Source organism: Entelurus aequoreus, linkage group LG04 (genome assembly GCF_033978785.1).
Source record: "Entelurus aequoreus isolate RoL-2023_Sb linkage group LG04, RoL_Eaeq_v1.1, whole genome shotgun sequence".
Lineage (NCBI taxonomy): Eukaryota > Metazoa > Chordata > Actinopteri > Syngnathiformes > Syngnathidae > Entelurus > Entelurus aequoreus.
In genome coordinates this window covers 35,027,454-35,049,595 of record NC_084734.1, presented here as the reverse complement: position 1 = coordinate 35,049,595, position 22,142 = coordinate 35,027,454, and the positions used below count along the sequence as shown (strand labels likewise).

General features: G+C 38.1%; 1 long non-coding RNA gene across 1 annotated transcript; it reads left to right on the top strand.

Moving 5' to 3' along the window:
* Nucleotides 1–1,233: 1,233 nt before the first annotated feature.
* On the top strand, nucleotides 1,234–20,850 carry LOC133648520 (uncharacterized). Its single transcript, XR_009825880.1, has 4 exons — nucleotides 1,234–1,257; nucleotides 6,998–7,067; nucleotides 20,347–20,457; nucleotides 20,737–20,850. It is a non-coding gene; the product is annotated as an uncharacterized LOC133648520 (long non-coding RNA).
* Nucleotides 20,851–22,142: the final 1,292 nt, after the last annotated feature.

The window sequence follows — 22,142 nt, the reverse complement described above, 5'->3', positions numbered from 1 at the left end:
CTACATTGAAAGTTATTGGAAATTATTATTGCAATGATTTAACACTAAATAATAATTTGGGGTTAGTTCAATGACATTTCTGAGTGTTCCAGTCTTCAATGAAGAGAGAGTAATGTTTACATTCAAAAACAAACTACAATGCATTTTTCTTTTGGTATTTATTGTCTTTTTCGTACAAAATCCTAAAATGATTCACTATTACATTACATTGCATTATTGATCAAGTTTTTTTTGTTTTCCTTTGTTCCTTCTTAACAATATTTGTTTTTTGCCAAAGACAGACTTTTAAAAGTACAATACACTGTATATCAATTGAATTGAGTTCTGTGATTGGGGATTGCACATACAAGTAAAATACTTTAATTCTCAATTTCATTCATCCATCATTCGATCCATCCATTTTTTACCGCTTGTCCTTCTATGGGTCATGGGGGGCTGGAGCCTATCCCAGCTGCAGTCGGGCGCTCTTGATGGAAATAATCCACACATTTATATGATGAATCATTTACATTAGCATCTATAAAGACTCGGTAGTGAATGGTAATGTATGTGACTATGTGTTATATATGGACGGGAGAGAAAGCAGGTCACATTCCCTGTGGAGACCCACTGGGGGCTAATATTCAATGCTCTTTATATGCACAGTTACTCCCTTCATGTCGGATCTCCATCGCTCTCTCTTCTTTCTCTATTCATCTTTTTCTATTTTTTTCCTTGCACAAAGCCCCCTGCTCACTTTCTGCCTCTCCAGCTCTCTTACACTGTACAAAAAAACCAGACTTTGATATACTGTATTTCTTCCCTCTCTCCTGGCTTTCCCGCAGCATCCGGAATTCTTGTCTGGCGGCTGATACAGGCACCTTGGACCGAGGCAATTAAAAAAGATGAGAGGTGCGTTAAATGGTTGTTAAACAAGGTACACATACATAATAAGGTACAGTCTTCTGTATAATATTCATTATAATATATGATTTTTGTTTATATTTCCACAGGCCACTCCTTCCCCTCCCCCTCAAGGCAAGTATCACACTGTTGTTTGAGAATGCCACTCAAACTCTACTAATTCATCCATGGTGTCATGTCTCTTTTTTAACCACACCCCCTCAAGCCTTGCTGTTTTGGAAATGCTGAAGGCGGGCGGCGGTTGCTCATCGTTGTGGCGCCAGACAGGAAGCAGCTGCCCTGCTGTGCAGGAAGTGGACAATAAGGGACAAAGTGGGCTTCAGGCATCGACGACAAGACAATATGTGAGCGTAGGTCAGTGCGGAGACAATATAAATACACTTTACTGCAGTTGACATGTAGCATTAAGGGAAAAGCGAGAAATCCGTAGCATGTAAAAGTAATGCATTTTAATTAAAAGAGGTACAATATAAATGTGACTTTTCGTTTCATAAAATCGTATGCAACGACCACTAGAAAATGATGCATTTCTTCAGCATGTTGATGGACAACTGTTGAATAAAAACAAACTATTGTTTACTCATGAATTTGTTTAGTAAAATTATGTTGTTCATCTACAAAAGGAAGAAAAGTAGAAGCCAACAGTGTACTTTTTTTTAAACTGTTATCATATTCTCTTTAAGCATGTTCTGACCTATTACTGTAGATAGCCAAATTATTTTAAATTTTAAAATAATAATAATAATGATAATATGTATTGTTTTTGCTTTCACAGAATGTACAGCATGTTTGAAATAATGGCTTATAATATACAGTTCTATAATGCTAAATACTAGGGGTGTGGGAAAAAATAGATTTGAATTCAAATCTCGATTATCACGTTGTGCGATTCAGAATCAATTCTCATTTTTAAAAAATCGATTTTTTTTTTTTTAATTTTTTTTTTTTTAAAGTATTTTTTTTAATTAATCAATCCAACAAAACAATACACGGCAATACCATAACAATGCAATCCAATTCCAAAACCAAACTAGACCCAGCAACACTCAGAACTGCAATAAACAGAGCAATTGAGAGGAGACACAAACACGACACAGAACAAACCAAAATTAGTGAAACAAAAATGAATATTATCAACAACAGTATCAATATTAGTTACAATTTCAACATAGCAGTGATTAAAAATCCCTCAATGACATTATCATCACACATTTATAAAAAAATTAAAAAAAGAACAATAGTGTCACAGTGGCTTACACTTGCATCGCATCTCATAAGCTTAACAACACACTGTGTCCAATATTTTCACAAAGATAAAATAAGTCATATTTTTGGTTCATTTAATAGTTAAAACAAATTGACATTATTGCAATCAGTTGATAAAACATTGTCCTTTACAATTATAAAAGCTTTTTACAAAAATCTACTACTCTGCTTGCATGTCAGCAGACTGGGGTAGATCCTGCTGAAATCCTATGTATTGGATGAATAGAGAATCGTTTTGAATCGGGAAAAAAATCGTTTTTGAATCGAGAATCGTGTTGAATTAAAAAAAAATTGATTTTGAATCGAATCGTGACCCCAGGAATTGATATTGAATCGAATCGTGGGACACCCAAAGATTCACAGCCCTACTAAATACTGTATATACTCCCCAAGCAGATTAATGAAATATTGTCATTTTTGTTTGATATCCTATCCAATATGTCCTACTATTGGGAATACTTTGAGCCTTCATATAATCGTATGATAGAAAACAATAGGCAATGTTTAAAGTAATATTAGCGCTGGTACGTACTTTTCCGGCCTGTCATTGCCATATATGATCCTATTTGTCATCACAGCATGTGTGCTGAGGCCCCCCCATAAAAGGACAAACCTAAACAATGAGTTCATACCTCCAAAGCAAGCGATCAGGGCAAAAAGGGAAATGATTGGCATGCCGTAGGACAAAGCATTGTCTGTAAATAGTGCACCTCCTGCAGACTTCCTTATCGCAGTGGCATCGCTCGGATTTTTGCCTCTGATGTCTCCGCTTCCCATTGTTGCTGGAGAGACTGGAATCTCGCAGCTGGTACAATAGGACTGACAATGCAGGCCTGGGACGCAGGGCAAAGTTGGGATTGCTCTACATCAGGGGTGTCCAAAGTGCGGCCCGGGGGCCATTTGCGGCCCGCAGCTAATTGTATACCGGCCCGCCACACATTCTGGAAATGCTATTGCAAAAATTAAAAAAACATTTAAACAAGTGGAATGAGGTGAAATCTAACTAGAAAAAGTTGCAATGTTGACACAAAGCTACCATGCAGGCTTTTTTTTTTTTCTTTTTCTTTTTTTTCCATAAAGAAATACAATCATGTGTGCTTATGGACTGTATCCATGCAGACTGTATTGATCTATATTGATATATAATGTATATATTGTGTTTTTTATGTTGATTTTTAAAAAAAAAAATATATATATATACATATATATATATATATATCTATTTTTTTTTTACATTTCTTGTGCGGCCCGGTGGTTGGGGACCACTGATCTACGGTACTCCTTCTTCACAGTACTGACCTTCATATTCACTTTCTTCCACTTGGAAAACAAAGTTATTTCAATTTCGAGCAATAAGCTAATGCTAGCGAGTAAGACCTGATGTTTTGGGCAAATCTAACGGGGTTCACCATGACGTTCACTATGCCAACTAATGAAGAAGATGCCTGTAACTCAAATTTTTTGCTTGCAACGCAAAGCATACCAATTAGCCGAGAGACAGTTCTGATCTCAAAACACTTAAGTTAGGGAACTCTCGGGATGTGGTACCACAGTATTTTAAAAATACCTAGTTCCTATTTTCTGCTTGGGTTCATTGTTTTTGAATGAAGTAAGACATTTTCAAAGGGCAATACAGAATTAGTTGAGCATCATGATGAGGCGATATGATAAAATGCCCTTCACTCTGCGTTCCCCCAGACTCGTATCCATTCATTTGTTTGGTTTCAAGTCCCCTGGGCTCATTCCTGTCAATCACCCGTTTAAGACTGTATCGCTGAAAAGGTCAGACGGAGGGAGCGACAGCGCTGATGATTGGGCGGGAGACAACAAAGAAAGAGAGCATGGGACACAAAAATGCGGATAATAATAATTTCAACAAAGGAAAAAAAAGGTCATTCCACCTTTGCTTGGAGTTTGTCACCTCATGACTGCTCACCAACCCACATTCTTGGCTTGTGCAATGTTTGGCTTGACGAGAACAGAATGTGTCCACATTCCGACCTGCTCTGTCCAGGTATGTCGCCCTAAGACAAGCCCTCAAGCAAACTTCCTTCCTTAGTGCAATTGTGTGGTAGAGGGATTTTGCTAAGCAACTATTGGACGCTCTATTGGGTACACCTGCAAAATCTAATATAATAATGTCTGTCTTTATATTAAAGGGTAAAATGCTTCTAAAAATATATTATTGTAGTGTTGGTAATCTGCACTAAAAACAAGACATCTAAAGTGTTAAAATTGAAAATATGTATATTAATATTATAATTCAAATTATACAAAATGTGTATTTACTGTAATAAAAAATAATCTTGTAATGTTTCTTAACATTTTCACAATAATTTCTTTATTTTTGTTGTGTTGCCCTCCTTGATGAGTGGGATAAATACACACTGCGGAAAAAAGACAACACAAGATAAATGAGAAAAAATCAACTAGTAATGTTACTCTGCATTTTACTTTGGGTGTTCAATTCAAGGAGGAGATTATTGACTTTTTCAGTTTAAAAAAGAAATGCTAATGGGTGGCATTGACAAAATAATGACATAACTAAAATAAACCTCATCATAGCCTTTAATATGAAGTATCACTTGATAGGGTTTGTTTTCATTGTATTATTTCTCCAGTTTGTTGACCTTATAACTTTGATGTCCTTTTACGAAGCTTATTACCTGTTATGTGTCCATCCGCCTTACAGACAATTAGATAAAACATATTATAATAGATTACAATTTATCTTATTTTATTCTGTTTAAAAAAAAGAAACAAACATAAAATATTGCTTTGTGCTTGACATGTTTGTTAGCCCTTAAAGGGGAACTGCACTTTCTTTGGAATTTTGCCTATCGTTCACAATTATTACAAAAGAAATAAAGACGGATGGATTTTTTTTCTCTAATGCATTCTAAATATTAAATAAATGCCATCAAAAGTCCGCTTACAAGGGAGCCAATGGGAGCCATTCAATTCTGCATATAGAGCCCCTGAAAAATCCAAACACCTCTATTAGGGTTTTATATACATGATGTAAGTATATATGTAATGTAGTAACAGGGACATTTATAATAACTAGGGATGTCCGATAATGACTTTTTGTCGATATTCCGATATTGTCCAACTCTTTAATTACAGATACCGATATCAACCGATACTGATATATACAGTCTTGGAATTAACACATTATTATGCCTAATTTGGACAATGAGGTATGGTGAAGATAAGGTCCTTTTTTAAATAAAAAAATAAATAAAATAAGATAAATAAATTAAAAACATTTTCTTGAATAAAAAAGAAAGTAAAACAATATAAAAATAGTTAAATAGAAAGTAGTAATTAATGAAAATTAGTAAAATTAACTGTTAAAGGTTAGTGGACCAGAAGCACACACAATCATGTGTGTTTACGGACTGTATCCCTTGCAGACTGTATTGATATATATTGATATATAATGTAGGAACCAGAATATTAATAACAGAAAGAAACAACCCTTTTGTGTGAATGAGTGTGAATGGGGAAGGGAGGTTTTATGGGTTGGTGCACTAATTGTAAGTGTATCTTGTGTTTTTTATGTTGATTTAATAAAAAAAATTAAATAAAAACGGTACAGATAATAAAAAAACGATACCGATAATTTCCGATATTACATTTTGAAGCATTTATCGGCCGATAATGCAGAGTCCGACAGGATATGGAGGGTATGGCATGGAGGGGGGTGTACCTGGGACGCTAGGTACATTGTTGAGCCCTCTGGAGACGTCGTGGGCTTCAATCAACAAAACATCGATGAAGCAGGGTGCCCACCCGAAGACCCCAATGACATACTTACCCTCCCTTTCACCACCCCACACCGACTGCTACCGTCAAGATTGTTCCTACTTACCAAAGGGATTGAAACATCTAGTTCTATTTGCTTTACTGATCTTCTGGAAGAAAAACCCAGTGACTGTTGTGAAAGTGCAGCTGACGACCCTTGGAATGGACACGACAATGAATGAAGGTAGTAGTAATACTCTTGAGAAACCAGCAGTTGGACATGTTCTTCAGACGTGTGTGTGTGGATGGGCTAAAGTAACATCAACCCATGGTCTTAAAGTTCACCAAGGACGGAAGAAATGCCTGAAAACCCCTAACCCAGGGCCCAGCATTGACCGGCTTCTGTTAAGAAGAAGGTTAAATCAGTCGGATGAAACTCAGCGGCAGGAAGAAACCCACAGTCCGCAGAGCATCAGCACCCCGCAGGATGAGGAGGAAGCTTCAGGCAGAACCACCAGTCCAAGACCATACCCAGTACACCGCAAAAAGGAAAACATGCAAGGACGTAAGCCGTTGGTGAAATGGCCAAAGTCTAACAGCAAGGAGTGGGAAACCATCAACATAGACTTAAGCCTTATCCTCAAGGACCCCAATTGGGCAGTAAAATGCGGTCAGGCTTAGGCCTGACTCAGGGAAAAGGATGACCCTGCCATGCAGAGTCCGACAGGATATGGAGGGTATGGCATGGAGGGGGCTGTACCTGGGACGCTAGGTACATCGTTGAGCCCTCTGGAGACGTCGTGGGCTTCAATCAACGAAACGTCGATGAGGCAGGGTGCCCACCCGAAGACCCCAATGACATACTTACCCTCCCTTTCACCACTCCACACCGACTGCTACCGTCAAGATTGTTCCTACTTACCAAAGGGATTGAAACATCTAGTTTTATTTGCTTTACTGATCTCTAATAATAACAATTAATATTTACATATTTTTTAAGCATTAATTTCAAAAACGCATCACAATGTTTGCTTATTTTTTAATCATTACTGATTACTGCTTTTTTTGTCGTTCTCGCCAGTTCCAAGTCCTAAATGGCTGTCAAAGTGTCCCAACTTGTCGGATTATATCCTCAACCATCTACTTTTCAGGTGAGAGGCATGATTTATGATCTACAAAAAACTTCAAGGGAGCAAGGAAGCAAGGAAACAGTAGATCACTCGATGATGTAAACATAGGCACACCCGGAAGTGATCACCTCGCCACTATAAATAGTCTGTGTTAGCGCTTGTAATAACAATATCACTAATACTTGGTTACTATTCAAGTCACAAAATGTAAATTGAGTATTGTTGGCACTTTGTGAATGGTTATTTATTGGATTTTATAGGCAGGATAATGGAGCTCTCATTGGCTTTGCTGTAAGCAGATTTTTATTTATGTTTATTTAATATTTAGAATGCATTAAAAAAAATCCATCCGTCGTCATGTCTTTCATAATGATTGTGAACGACGGGCAAAATTGCAAAGAAAGTGCATTTCCCCTTTAAGTGTAGCAAAACAAAATACACAAAATTCTCCAGAATCAGGCACGTGCGGGATACTGTGGGCTCCAGCACACACGCTACTGCCTCCCACGCATCACAAACACACACACTGGCAGTAGGCACGTATCTGTGTATGCGTGGGTGTGTGTGGAGTTCATTAGTCGATGATAGATCCAGTCAGATTAAGTTTAGGCCTTCACCTTAATCTACATAAACACACATTTCTATATTCACACATACAGAACACGTGCGCGCGCGTCACACACAATGACCACTTGTCAATGTGTTATTGTCACGCTGAATAAATGTTGTTTACTAAAGAAAGCAAACACATGCAGGTGCCAGCCCCGTCACTCATCCACAAAAAGACAACAGGATCCTTGAGATTATTCACACTCGACAAAAGCTGTCAGTTTTTGCAGCAACGCAGCGTGTGCCCCTCTGCTCGAGTGAATCCTGTGTGGGGAAATTAATGGGAGCATGTGTTTAAAAACCCCGGAAAAAAAACAAACCAACAGCTACTATCCTCTGTCTTGGAGGGAGAAATCGGCTTATGGAGTGAGAAGGAGTTACCTCAGTGTGAGCGAATAGGATGTTTATCTTAGACCAGGGGTGTCCAAACTTTTTCCACTGAGGGCCGCACACTGAAAAATCAAAGCAAGCGGGGGCCATTTTGATATTTTTTATTTTAAAAACCAATACAATATATGTATAAAAAAGATACATTTAGGCCTCCACTCAGACTTGATCCCCAAAAGGTTTTGGTCAAAAAAATATTACAAATGTGTCATTATTTAGTATTATTATTATTATTATTATTATTATTATTATTCAAGGTTTAAATCTCTAGATCAACATTAGGTCTATCTGTCAATATAACGCTTTTAAAGATTTAAGTTGTATGCCATTTTTGTCAAGGAAAACCATGTTTTTTAATGGAAAAAAACACAAAATATGCAATATTTTCCCCAATAAAATTTTAAAGTGGAATATTTGAGATTATATAATAATTGGAGTCTTAAAAAGGTCAATAACTCATAACAATATTGATTTTAATTCATAATTTTTTTGAGCAATGACACTTTAAAAAAAAAAAAGTCCCACTAAAATTATTGGGGATCCAAAAGGGTACTGCTCAGTAAAGTTTAAAAAAATAAATCCAACATTTTTTTTACTTTTACCACAATAGTCTCAAGATCAACTTCAGATCTATCCGTCAATTATACGTTTTATTGTTGTTTTTGTTTTTTGTTTGTTCGTTTTAGGCGTGGCAAAGTTGGTAGAGTGGCCGTGTCAGCAATCGGAGTGTTGCTGGTTACTGGGGTTCAATCCCCACCTTCAACCATCCTAGTCACGTCCGTTGTGTCCTTGGGCAAGACACTTCACCCTTGCTCCTGATGGCTGCTGGTTAGCGCCTTGCATGGCAGCTCCCGCCATCAGTGTGTGAATGTGTGTGTGAATGGGTGAATGTGGAAATAGTGTCAAAGCGCTTTGAGTACCTTGAAGGTAGAAAAGCGCTATACAAGTATAACCCATTTATCATTATCATTCTTTAAAAAACTTTGTTTTTTAAACGGCAACCAAAAACTATGCAACATTTTCCCCCCCAAATATCTCAAAGTGGAATATTTAATTTGAAGTAAATGGAGCCTTGAATAGGTCAATAATTCATAATGACATTGATTTTGATTAATTATTATTTTTTAAAGAAAGAAACCGCCTACATGGAAGCTTTGTGTTATTAGAGTAAACAATGCAACATTTTCTTGTTAAATTTCACCTGTTTGCTCTTTTATACCACTTTTTATGTTTTTTATTTTTTTTTTAACGTATTTTTAGAATGTGCCATGGGGCCGTTAAAAAATTACCTGCGGGCCGCAAATGGCCCCCGGGCCGCACTTTGGACACCCCTGTCTTAGACTGACAAAACTATACATAGCGTGATTGTTTGTATGATAGCATTTTACCAGTTTAACAACTAGCTCAGCTGTTTCCAACATTGGTGGATACACTTCATAGTGGCTCCTATAGTGTGGAGAACATCAAAAGAATATGTAACCGACCGTTGCCTGACAAAGCTACATACTGTAGTGGATAGTCAAGGTTAGGATTAGGGCTGTGTATTGGCAAGGATTTAGTATCACAACACGACAGTCATGATACAATAGAGTATTGTGATATAGCGATGTGTCGCGGTATCCTACAAAGTTCACTGACACATGTAAAATGCAGCTGAGAATACAAGGTGTATGTGCTGTATGTAAACTAGGGGCCTGATCGACTAAGATCCAAATACCACACGCTAAACAAAGTCTGCAAACTATAAAATTGGCAAGTATTATCAGTGTGCGTGTTGCGGGTAATCTACTAAGATCACCCCCTATTTAAATTATGGTTTTGGCTGTGCCCAAGGAGACACTCACTTCCCTCCACATTTTTTGATTTGTTGAAGTTTATTTCGAACATAAATGCAGTTTCAATATGCTACATCACAAATTTTCCTTTTCTCTTTACAACATGCTCGAAAAGGAGTAGGAAGAAGCAAAGCTTATTTAAACCTACCCCTTTTCCCACCTTATGGCAGTTTCTTACAAAAATAAAGTACAGGCCAAAAGTTTGGACACACCTTCTCCTCATTCAATGCATTTTCTTTATTTTCATGACTATTTACATTGTAGATTGTGACTGAAGGCATCAAAACTATGAATGAACACATGTGGAGTTATGTACTTAACAAAAAAAAGTGAAATAACTGAAAACATGTTTTATATTCTAGTTTCTTCAAAATAGCCACCCTTTGCTCTGATCACTGCTTTGCACACTCATGGCATTCTCATGATGAGCTTCAAGGTGAAATGGTTTTCACTTCACAGGTGTGTGTAAATAGTCATGAAAATAAAGAAAACGCATTGAATGAGAAGGTGTGTCCAAACTTTTGGCCTGTACTGTATGTTTACTTTCTGTTTTCAATGTGTTATATCTAGTTATATCCATGTTTTCTAAATACAACAGTTCTCTTCATAAACAGTCAAGTCAGTTACGATTCATGGTCGAGTCCTAGAAGCAGTTCATGAAGATGTGTGCCATTCCAAGGTCCAATAGACGCTTTGAGTGGGTGCCATTGATCGATTAAAGGAATTTTTGTAACTAATCAATAGTATGGGATGTTTTGCCAATCAAAATTTGTATTACAATGCAACTGAAGTATTCACAGCACTTCACTTTTCCACATTTGTTCATGTTAAAGCCTTATTTAAAACTGGAATATTTCAATTTTCCTCAAAATTCTACACAGGATACCCAATAATGACTATGTGAAAAGTTTTTTGTTTTTTTTTTTTACTTTTTGTCAATGTATTAAAAATAAATTAAAAAATCACATGTACATAAGTATTTACAGCCTCTGCTCAATATTTTGTTGATGCACATTTGGCAGCCACTACAGCCTCAAGTCTTTTGGAATACGATGCCACAAGCTTGGCACACCTATTTTTGGGTACTTTCGCCCATTCCTCTTTGCGGCACCTCTCAAGCTCCATCTCGTTGGATGAGAAGTGTTGGTTTTCATCCAGGATGTCTCTGTACATTCCTGCATTCATCTTAGTCTAGTCGGGGAGGTGACCAAGAACTCGATCGTCACTCTGTTAGAGCTACAGCATTCCTTTGTGGAGAGAGAAGAGAACCTTCCAGAAGGACAACCATCTCTGCAGCAATCCACCAACCAAACGGAAGCCATTTCTTAGTAAAAAAGACTCTCAGACCATGAAAAACAGAATTCTCTGGTCTGATGAAACAAAGTTTGAACTCTTTGGGGTGAATGTCAGGCATCATGTTTGGAGGAAACCAGGCACTGCTCATCACCAGGCCAATACCATCCCTACAGTGAAGCATGGTGGTGGCAGCATCATACTGTGGGGATGTTTTTTCAGCGACAGGAACTGGGAGACTGGTCAGGATAGAGGGAAAGATGAATGTAGCAATGTACAGAGACATCCTGGATGAAAAACAACGCTTCCCATCCAACCTTGATGGAACTTGAGAGGTGCTGCAAAGAGGAATGAGTGAAACTGCCCAAAGATAGGTGTGCCAAGTTTGTGGCATCGTATTCAAAAAGACTTGAGACTGCAATTGCTGCCAAAAGTGCATCAACAAAGTATTGAGCAAATGCTCCAAATACTTACTTACATGTAATTTAAAACATTTTTTATTTTTAAAAATTTGGAAAAAAGTTTAAAAAAAAACTTTGCACATTGTCATTGTGGGGTATTGTGTGTAGCATTTGAGGCCAAAATGATTTTATTCCATTTTGGAATAAGACTGTAACATAACAAAATGTGGGAAAAGTGAAGCGCTGTTAATACTTTCCGGATGCACTGTATGTCATTATTGATATCTGAGGCCAGTTTGTCCATAACCTTAATATATTGAAAGCTTGAGTTTGGGTTACAGATTACAACAGAATCAGCAGTCTTGCAGTCTTGTCCAGTGATTAGTTGGGGTGGACCGATTCGTTTTAACAGCGATTTGATTCAGAATTTGTAATTGCTGACATGAATCAGGGACGATATTATTTCAGTGAGTTATAATCGTAACGGCAACATATTAGCAAAAAATTCAAGCAGTGTGACTGTAATATCATACTGGATACTGTTGGTGAAGTTTCTTATATTCCTGTTATTTCTTGTAAGTTAATTGCCGTAGATTACAGTCGTTAAAAACATTTAAGATAATTACAGCAGCGTCCGGATATGCATTTTCATGCCCATTGTTCATGTCATGTATTTGTGAGTGTCGTGTATCATGTACACAACACTCACAATTAGGGTTGTACGTTATACCGGTACTAATAAAGTACCGCGGTACTAATCAATTGGAAACGGCACTATACTACCTTCGAAAAATATAGGTTCCGGGAACCTTCCAGGAGTCCCAACCTGCTGGAAAGAAGTCTAAAAAGTTTCTGAAGAACTAAATCTTCTTTTTCTTTACCCGGGTAAACGGCACATTTCTTGTTAAAGTTCCTGTGTTGGAAAAAGGCCTCTTGATGGACTTTGTTTGAATTTTAAAATAAAGCATTTACTTATACTTCCGGGGTGCATGATAATTATTGGACGGATAGTATTTATGATGCCACACCAAAAAATCTGATAACAATAAAATTAACTGATAACCGTTTAAAAAATTTAAGTAAACCCGCCCATGAGGAATATTACCAATGCTGTCGGTGGTTTACTGTTAACTAGTGTTCGGATACCAAAATATACTTTTCTAAATAAAGGGCACCACAAAAAATTGCATTATTGGCTTTATTTTAACAACAAATCTTAGGGTACATTAAACATATGTTTCTTATTGCAAGTTTGTCTTTAAATAAAATAGTCAACATACTAGACTTGTCTTTTAGTAGTAATTAATCAAACAAAGGCTCCTAATTTAGCTGCTGACATATGCAGTAACATATTGTGTCATTTTACATTCTATTATTTTGTCAAAATGATTAAGGACAAGTGGTAGAAAATGAATTATTTATCTACTTGTTCATTTACTGTTAATATCTGCTTACTTTCTCTTATAATATGTTCTATCTACACTTCTATTAAAATGTAATAATCACTTATTATTCTGTTGTTTGGATGCTTTACATTAGTTTTGGATGATACCACACATTTGGTTATCAATCCGATACCAAGTAGTTACAGGATCATACATTGGTCATATTCAAAGTCCTCATGTGTCCAGGGGCATATTTCCTGAGTTTATAAACATAATATACATTTAAAAAAAACAAAAGAAGATATTGTGATGCCAAAAAATATTGATGTAATCATAGTAGTATCGACTAGATACACTCCTGTATTTGGTATCATTACAGTGGATGTAAGGTGTAGATCCACCAATGCCATTTGTTTACATTGTGTAGTGAAGCATGTTTAGCTATTCCTTGTCCTGCAGGGATGATACTTGTAAGAAACGTACTTTATTCGTCGCCATGGAGACAAGGATTAATGATTTAGAAGTAGCTACAACACTGCAGACAGCGGATGGACATTAGCCGCTAGCTAGCTAGCCATGTCTTAAATTAACTCTTCCTGAGGGCGTTTCAGTGTTAAAGCTTCACCTTTAACGTTAGTTTTTAAGCCAAAATGTGTCTGTTCTCCCTTTTCTGTCCACACACTGTGTCTGCTTGTAAGTACTCCGTGATTGTGCGCTGCCGAACATGCTCCTCTGCTCGTAAAAACAGCAATGACACAACGTGACGACGATGGAGGGGTGGGGGACCGGTACTTTTTAGAGCCGGTATAGTACCAAATATGATTCATTAGTATTGCGGTACTATACTAATACCATACTTGCCAACCCTCCCGATTTTCCCAGGAGACTCCCGAATTTCAGTGCCCCTCCCGAAAATCTCCCGGGGCCACCATTCTCACGAATTTCTCCCGATTTCCACCCGGACAACAATATTGAGGGTGTGCCTTAAAGGCACTGCCTTTATCGTCCTCTCTCACCTGAAACCTTCACCCCTTAACAGCCGCATGCTGTCCTCACTCACTTGAGTGAGGACAGCCTGTCGTCATGTCCGCTTTTCCTCCATACAAACAGCGTGCCGGCCCAGTCACATAATATCTACGGCTTTTGGAGCTCAGTGCACAACTGCACACACAACAAGAAGGAGACTATTATATATGTCTCCGTTATCCATAGGTTTATCTATAACCCGTAAAGTAGGCAGGCACGGAGCTATTTCTCAGCGTGTGTTTATTCCAGCCGGCACGTTAATACACTGACACACAACATCCGGATTCCCATCATGCATTGCTTCAAAACTACGGCAAGTAGTAATGTTCAAAAACATAACAGAGACGAAGCAGAAGAACGAAGAAGAGACATGGCGACGACGAGTAAGAAGAAGAAGTACGCTTGCAAGTTCCAAAATAATTGGAAAAAATAATTTCAGTTCATTCAGGACAGCTCGTAGAGGAAGGGGTATGCTGCCTGCAAATTTTGTAGATCAGACTTCTCCATTAAACACGGTGGCCGAACGGATATACTCATTCATGAACGGATTATATACTGTATATATACAGTATATAAGAAATACTTGAAAATATATACACTCCCCGCTAACCAATCCCCCCCCCCACATCAACCACGCCCCCCCAACCACCCGCCCACCTAAACACCCCCCCCCCCCCCCCCCCCATCTCCCGAATTCGGAGGTCTCAAGGTTGGCATGTATGACTAATACTGGTATACCGTAAAACCCTAGTGTTAACAAATCAAGCACTTCCAACCCAAAGGAGGTCCTAAAGTTCCCCTGAAATCAAACGGGGTCATTTGGGACTCTTCTCTTTCAGAGGAATGTCACCAGCACCGAAAGTCCAGCAAACGCCAACATCCACCTCGAAAGCCCATGAAACGCCTGCGCTGGCAAAGAAGCTGCCCACAGCCAGCCATGAAAAAAAAAAGTCATAGGCCGCTTTCACTGCAGCTCTGTCCGAAAAGTAAAAACACCCTGCCAAAGACAACCCGAGGTCCAAAGAAATCTTCTTTACTCATTGAAATTGAAAGACGACGCTCGAGAAAGCTAGGAAACAGTGTAGCCTCGGCGTTCTCTGCGCCAGGGGCGTGACTCGCCCACTCAGGTGAGACCGCAACTGCTCTCCTTCGTTTGGGTTTCCACAACCAACACGCCTTGTTTATGTCCAAACAGGCTAAATTGTCAACCATGAATCAGAAAAGCCCCTGGACAAACTGAATTGATACCCCAGCAGCAAGACGGCACTGTACCAGAAAACAGTATAGCCGAATCAGTGATACACTTGACAGCTGCAATATCCGAAATTCAGAAGACCCCGCCCCCCACCATCGCTGAAGACATTGGACCCTGTCGTCCAGCAGACCACCTGTAGCCACTGTTTGTACTTAAAAGCCGCTGCGATTTTTCGGACATTTGTTTTCCAGCAAATTACCACGTGATCAAGACACTCCTGCACACACTGATAGATTGATGAATGTGATGTTAGTAGTCATATTTGGTTAGGACTAGGGTTGTACGGTATACCAGTATTAGTATAGTACCGCGATACTAATGAATTATATTCTGTACTATACCGCCTCTAAAAAGTACCGGTCCGGTAAACAAACACCATGTGTGGATCTACACCTAACATCCACTGTAATGATACCAAGTACAGGAGCGTATCTAGTCGATACTACTATGATTACATCGATATTTTTTAGCATCACAAAATCTATTTTAGTTTTTTTTAATTTTTATATTATGTTTATAAACTCAGGAAATACTGTATGTCCCTGGACACATGAGGACTTTGAATATGACCAATGATGATCCTGTAACGACTTGGTATCGGATTGATACCTAAATTTGTGGTATAATCCAAAACTAATGTAAAGTATCAAACAACCGAAGAATAAGTGATTATTACATTTTAACAGAAGTGTAGATAGAACATGTTAAAAGAGAAAGTAAGCAGATATTAACAGTAAATTAATAATTCATTTTCTACCACTTGTCCTTAATAACTTTGACAAAATAATAAAATGGAAAATGACACAAAATGTTACTGCATATGCCAGCAGCTAAATTGGGAGCCTTTGTTTGCTTACTTACTACTAAAAGACAAGTTGTCTTGTATGTTCACTATTTTATTTAAGGACTTAACTCCAATAAGAAACATATGTTTAATGCACCCTAAGATCTTTTGTTAAAATAAAGCCAATATTGCAATTTTTGTGGTGCCCTTTATTTAGAAAAGTAACGAAAAAACCCGAAAAATATCAAAATACATTTTGCTACCGATACGGGACAACACTATTTAAGACACATCACAGGTAGTCTTCCTTGCCTCTCAGTGAGCACAAACTACAGTCAAATCTACATTTAAAAAAAAAAAGTGAATATTGGCATCGGTCTTGCAAAGCTGGAATGTTATCGGTATATGCTTGAAAATGAATATCGTGCATCCCTACTCTCCCACAAAATGTTCCTGATTTATAAGGTCAACTCTTCTGTTGCTCTGGCATGCACCTGACAGCCTGCAAAGCTGTCTTTGTGTGGACGTAATGGTTTAGTCTTTGTTTCTACCAGAGATTAGTCTCTCTGTAAACTGGCATGTGAAAGATTAATTTATTTCCTTTGGCTTACCATCCAAACATGCCCAGTGGAGCTCATTAGCAGAGTGAGACCGCCAGTGTAAATCACAGCCTGACCATCACTGCAGCAAGAAGAGCCCCACTTGGCTTTCTATTAAAAGTTCTCAAACGTCCAGTACGCTCCGTGCATATTCTCGGGTAAATAATGAGCACCGGGATGCATGTTAACAGCGGCCCCCACATGGCATGTCGCAGTTGGAGGTTTGTTTTGAAGGGTGTGTGTGTGTGTGATACTTTGCGGCATGGGAGATTTAGCGGGAGTTGAGTTTGACAGTGCTGTGAACCATTTAAGCAACAGTCCTATGAATTATTTATCACACTCCTTTTGAATTCTGAGCATCTTTGGCTTGAGATCCCAGAATAATTTATGGAGCCACAGATCTGCTGGCTATAGTGTTGTCAGAATTGAGAAGCTTTTAGCTCTATGAAGAGATGGTTTCATTGAATAGCGTTCAAAATGCTTGGAGCTAATGCAGCCTTTTCTATTGTTGGCTCGCTGGGTCTACTTTTATGTGACGTCTTTGTGTGGTTGTGCTTGTCATTCAAACCATCAGCTTGTTCATCTTGGATACAAATAGAGTTTTCAATTCAGCTGGCTGCTGTGTTATTACAGCTGAGTCACTGCTGATTGTGATTATAGGGAACAATACTGAGTCACCGTCCCCCCTGCTGTGTAATGACTCGAGTCGGCGGAATTTTATGTCATAGAATAATATCCCATTTTGCCTTAGGTTTTATTTTTAATAGTTTAAACCAGGGGTCTCAAACTACGGCCCTTGGGCTTTTATCTTTTTAAAAAATCTGTCTTGTCCGGCCACTCTGGCAAATCATATGATTGATGTAGATGCTCATATCTGCTGTACAGATTTACTCTACAAAAGAGACGTGTGGGATACTTCTCTTGTTGCCTTATTTGTATTTGACTTTAATAAATGATTGGATATATTTACTATTGGCACAGCCAAATCGGAACAGGATGGGATAGAAAGAAAGAAAAAAAACAGGACAGAGGGGGAAATTGTGGGGAACATATTGCCAATTTGGCCACCTGCCTTTACTCATATATGAACTTGAAGGGCCATCCTATGGAATTGTCCAAAATGTTTTGGTATACTGGAGCATTCAAAGTTTATTTTACTGGAACTAATGGGCCAAGCCCAACTCCTGAAAAACAACCCCACACCATAATTCCTCCTCCACCAAATTTCACACTCGGCACAATGCAGTCCGAAATGTAGCGTTCTCTTGGCAACCTCCAAACCCAGCCTGGTCAATCAGATTGTCAGATGGAAAAGCGTGATTCATCACTCCAGAGAAGGCGTCTCCACTGCTCTAGAGTCCAGTGGCAACTTGCTTTACACCACTGCATCCCACGCTTTGCGTTGGACTTGGTGATGTATGGCTTAGATGCAGCTGCTCGGCCATGGAAACCCATTCCATGAAGCTCTCTGCGTACTGTACGTGTGCTAATAGAAAGGTCACATGAAGTTTGGAGCTCTGTAGCAACTGACTGTGCAGAAAGTCTTTGCACTTTGCGCTTCAGCATCCGCTGACCCCTCTCTGTCAGTTTACGTGGCCTACCACTTGGTGGCTGACTTGCTGTTGTTCCCAAACTCTTCACTTTTCTTATAATAAAGTTGACTTTGAAATATTTAGGAGCGAGGGAATTTCAGGACTGGATTTGTTGCACAGGTGGCATCCTATGACAGTTGCACGCTGGAAATCACTGAGAGCGGCCCATTCTCTCACAAATGTTTGTAGAAACAGTCTCTAGGCCTAAGTGCTTGATTTTATACACCGGGCCAAGTGATTAGGCCACCTGATTCTCATCATTTGGATGGGTGGCCAAATACTTTTCGCAATATAGTGTATATGTGTGTATATATATGTATATATGTGTATCTGTATTTATTTATTTATACCTACATACACACCGTATTTTTCGAACCACAGGGCGCACCGGATTATAAGGCGCATTAAAGGGGTCATATTATGATTTTTTTCTAAATTGAAAACACTTCCTTGTGTGCCATTTTGGGGTCCTTATATGCACACCATAATAATACTCGTATGCTGAAGCAGAGTACGTCTGACTATGGTAGCCGTAATGCTACGATAATCCATCAAGCGACGCGGCTTCATAGCTCACCAAAGTCGTATTAGAAACATTTTAACAGATTTTTGAGCACCGTGTGTAATGTTCTCAATTCTCAATAGAACATTTCAAGTTTTGGTGTTGTTCGCTGGCGTTATCTTGCAATCTACACGTATCTCTTATTAGTGACTGTCGTCTACTGGTCACCCTTATCATTACACCATGTACAAAATAAAATAGTTTCGAAGTCGGTAAGCACAACCAGAGTTATTTCATAAATTAGGCGCACCGGGTTAAAAGGCGCACTGTCGATTTTTTAGAAATTGCAAGGATTTTAAGTGTGCCTCATAGTCCGAAAAATTTGGTATATATATATGTACATATATATATATATATATATATATATATATATATATATATATATATATATATATATATATATATATATATATATATATATATATATATATATATATATATATATATATATATATATATATATATATATATACATATATATATATATATATATATATATATATATATATATATATATATATATATATATATATATATATATATATATATATATATACATATATATATATATATATATATATATGTATAGTGTACTACATATATAGTATGGACAGTATATATGTATCAAGATGCTGATTAAACAGCATGATTATTGCACAGGTGGCCTTTTATTCTGGGCAGCCTAAGGTACACCTGTGCAATAATCGTGCTGTTTAATTAGCTTCTTGAGGTATATATATATATATATGCCACACCTGTGAGATGGAATGTATTATCTTGGCAAAGAAGAAATGCTCACAAACACAGATTTAGACAGATTTGTAAACAATATTTGAGTAGAATAGGTCTTTTGTGTATACAGTAAAAGTTTTAGATCTTTAGTTCAACGTATAATTTAGTGTATATATGTATATATATATATGTGTGTGTGTGTGTGTGCGTGTGTCCCCTTACATGATAAAAACACAACAAAGGAAAATGTAAATAGAATTATAAGTGGGGAAAAAACATTACTATAAGTAATCTTTGAAATCGTACGATAAGGTATGTTTTATTACTTTTTATTAATTAATTGGTGTGTATATGTAAGAAAAAAAGGTTTGCATAAAAACTAGATGTATGTGTACAGCTAGAAACAACCAGTTCCTTTTTGGTGCAAATTTTTGTTCAATTATTTTTTTTTTATATAGAATATGGTTCCAATTATAACATAAATTGGCTTTTTTAAGGGTCTGTGCTTTTTTTAATACTTGCAATTGTGCTTTATGAAGACTTTTAATGCAGATACTTAATGTTGATGGCTGAACCTGTGCTGTTGGTTTATGAGTCAGGGGTTAACATAAAGAGATGAAACGCTACATTCAGCATTTCTCATTGAGACAATTTAGAAATGAGGCAAAGAGGGGGAGGAGCCAACGAGGACTGCTGCAGAAAAATGAGCAAGGGGGTGATGAGGGAGCGAGAAGGAGGGAGGCGGCATGTGCTCACTGCGGAGCCTATCATTGATAAAGTGGTATGTCTGCAGCTGGACTCTCCATTATGTTTGTACACTTCCTGTGTGTTTGTTTACAGTCTGAACACCACACCAGTCCCCCTTTGACGGGAGGGACGGAGCACCTGTAACTGAGGCGTGCATCTCATCCTTTCCCTCGGATGTAAACAAATCTACCTGTCTGCAGAAAGGTAAGGCTTTACTTTCCTGACTGGTCCACATGTTTCTACAGACCATTAAAGTGCAGTAGGCCATCTCGGCATTGAAAAGAGACAGGGTACCACTCACGCCGCTGAGGTATACTTATTACCTATGGTGGCTCTGTATGATGAACCACAGCACTTGACCGCCCAAAGTGATGATGTCTGTCAAGACCACTTTTAGTCCTTTGGATGTGAACAACAATTTTTTTTTTGGCTTGATTTGCATTAGCATTGCTGCTGCAATAATGCTATTATTTTTGTCACAAGGCAGGGTACCAACACCGCATGACTCTGACGCTGTTACTTTAGGACACAGTTATTACCTGTTTCTAAATTAGACGGCATCTGCAGTCAGATTATTTTCACCTCAGGAAGAGAGGACACAAGCACATCGTAAGAGGTGTCCTGGCTGGTTCAGCCACACCACTCAAGTTGTGATCTTGGGTTGCTGTGGTGACAGAGGGGATGCTGTTCTCCTTGATACTTGCCAGGGTACCATTCCCATGATTGGAAGTTGTTAGGTTAAGGTATGCATTTTACTAACTGTGACTTTAAGCTTTTACCGCTCTCAGTACTAATAGTAGTTTGTTCGCCACATGCGGTTCTTTACCGCCGCCCTAGTGGCTCCCTGGAGCATTTTTTAAAAAGGTTTGAAAATGGAAAAGGATGGGGGGAAAATATTTTTTTGTTTTAGTATGGTTTTTGTTTGAGGACGAACATGACACAAACCTTCCCAAATGTTAGAAAGCCCACTGTTTAATATGAGTATTTGATGAACATCGTTTTGTCCTACTTATTTCGGACTGTGACGCAACAGTTTGTTTACATGTAAAATCTTCCACTCCTTGTTGGTCTCATTTTGTCCACCAAACGTTTTATGCTGTGCGTGAATGCACAATGGTGCGCTTTGTTGATGTTATTGACTTGTTGGAGTGCTAATCAGGCTATCTAGGCTAGCTGCATGTACATATTGCATCATTATGCCTCATTTGTAGGTATATTTGAGCTCATTTAATTTCCTTTACTTTTATCCTCTTTTGTATATAATTTAGTTTTGCATGTCTCATGACACATTATCTGTATGTAATATTGGCTGCATTTCAGATAGTTGTTTGTGTGCCATGTTGTTCCAGACTACAGCAAACGTTACCTAGCTTGCCAAATATTGGAATAAATCTACAAAAAGAAGACAGCCTGCTGTTTCCTTTAACTTGGACACACACATCTATACCTTTGCCCGTTAAAAGCCAATAATTTCCAGGGGTTATCTCACCTTTTAAGTATCCTCTGATTTACTATTGGTTTTTAATGTTGTAAAAATGTGCAGAATAAATATTACATTTCAACATTTCTGTCAACGAAGATTTGCTTCAGCCTGCGACTAATATAGACACTTACGTCATGTGTTGCCTTCATTATAAGACTTATATACGGCTTTTCATTTTTTGCGGCTCCAGACAGATAGTTTTTTTGTATTTTTGGTCCAATATGGCTCTTTCAACGCTTTGGGTTGCCGACACAAACTTTTGGAACAAACTTACATCACACACCTTTTTTAGGGGGATGATAATGCATTCAAGAGTCCCGCCTTCCCTTCTTTCTCACCCTCTCTTTCTCTCTCCCTCTTGAATTTTGGTCCATCTGCCTCCTTCACCACCTCCTCCTCGCATTCT